This window comes from Semicossyphus pulcher, unplaced genomic scaffold (genome assembly GCF_022749685.1).
Source record: "Semicossyphus pulcher isolate SPU_LCO1_2020_fin unplaced genomic scaffold, fSemPul1.0.p SCAF_1, whole genome shotgun sequence".
Lineage (NCBI taxonomy): Eukaryota > Metazoa > Chordata > Actinopteri > Labriformes > Labridae > Semicossyphus > Semicossyphus pulcher.
In genome coordinates this window covers 14,244,174-14,246,248 of record NW_027211603.1, presented here as the reverse complement: position 1 = coordinate 14,246,248, position 2,075 = coordinate 14,244,174, and positions in this window count along the sequence as shown.

The following is a 2,075-nucleotide window of genomic DNA, read 5'->3' as shown; positions in this document are numbered from 1 at the left end:
ATAAATAAAGAAATATCTAATGTCAGTATGTTGGGTTTTTTTAGTATGTACAAATGAACATGTTGGCAACAGAATAAAACTTCATATCTAAAGTTGAACTCTTTGGACAGGCGAGGTCAAGAGAGTTGGGGAAACCGGGGCACTCTCCCCAACTCAAAGATCCTACACATGTTTAAGACATTTACATTTTTAGTGTCTAATTAGCTTTTTCACAAAAAAAACCAAAACTTATTTTAAGCACCTCAGCTCCTTCTCAATGATTGATTAATTCAAAATCTATGAAAATACAAACATTGTGCAATATTTTTCATATTAAAGGTTTAACTAATGGATAAAAGATGTCTGCAGCTTCACTGAAAAGTTCAATGTCTGTATTTTCAAAAAATCACATTTAATTCTACCCAGAATAGTGTACTCATAATGAGTCGGTCGGTCTGCAGAATGGGTACTTTCACTTTAAATACTTTTAAGTGCATTTTTCTACTAATACTCACTTACTTTCTGTCAGTAAAATGTTGAATTCAGGATGATTGCATCATGTGGAGAACTTAGACCGTGGTATTGCTACTGTTGTAAGTGACGGGTCAAATAACTACCTCAACCACTAGATGTCACAAATTCCCCCTGCCTATACTGCACGTACTTGTCTTAAAGATTCAAGTTGAGAATAGAGAAACTTCCCCCTCCACAGATGGGAGACAAAACTGCCTTCTTGCATTGCACATCATACTGCATGACTCAAACACCAAAGTAAAGTAACAATAAGTAGAACTCATTTTTGAGTGAAGAGGGACATGGGGGAGAAGACTGCTGGAGTCGGGGACTATGGAGAAACGAATAAGAAAAAGTATCCAACTGTAAATACGTTTTAGCCACTCCCCCAAATACAGTGACGAATGTTTGAGATATGATTGAATTGGGAAGCGCTACGGTTTTTAATAAAGTTTCTTTTAAAAAAAAGCACATCCACCTGACTTTCCCCCCCTTTCATTCCTGTGTGTTTAGCTCGCTAGCTTTAGCTTGTTGAGCACTCTGCTCATGCGCAATACGTAAAAGGCCAGATTGCATGCAGGTAGATACATGGACAGACAGGTAGGCCATCCAATCATTTCATTAGTTCTGGATAAAATGATTGGAGGGATTTATTAAAGGCTTTACAGCCACGTATACCGAATCATCTCATGTTTTTCTTCTTCAGAGCAAACAAAAGTACTTTTAAATTAAAAACCTACCCTAACTTTAATATTACAAATAGATCAAACTTGAATTAGCACTAATCAGCTCAGAATAATCAATTTGAAGAGGGAGGAAACAATATGAGCCAAATATGAGAGCAGTGTCGTATGTGACCACCAGGTGGTGCTCTATACCAACAAATGAAGAGAAAGACACATCGCTTTTCTCTTCTCTCTTTTGTCTTATGACCACACATTTAAGATAAATATATTAAGATTAAAAAATGATTCCCATTAATATCATTGTTCTTATTTTATTTGTATTATTATATACAGAAGACTGCTATTATTTGGCTTCAAATGCTCGTTATCTGATTATATTTCCGTGTGATCTCATAAAATGTATATTTAAAAAGAACATTCAAAAAACTTTGTGTCTTAATCTGTGGGAAGACGTGGTTATCGAAGGAGATATGAGATCTGGGAGAGGCATACATTATTGATGGATTCCTACATTGAGGAGCTTTTTTTTTTTTTTTTTTGAGGAGCTTGTTGGGGGGAAATCCGCTCCTGCTCGTTTGGTTTCCATAGCACCGCCCTCAGGAGAGCTGCTGCTTTCATATGAGGCTGACTGTCCTTGTGTGTTTTTTTGTACTTTATAAGCATAAAAACGACAAACAAAAATATATAATCGAAATAGAAAAACGAAATAAATCTCATATCATTTATGCTGCGTAGAAACCAGTTGGATTAAAACACCTTCTCATCATCCTTCATGTTTTATAAAATAACCAATAGAAACTGAATCATATATATTCATTATTACATGTTATATATTCTGTGTGGCCTTTATTTGCTCTGAGCAGCTGTCCAGATGTTGCACGCGGAGCTGCTGTCGCT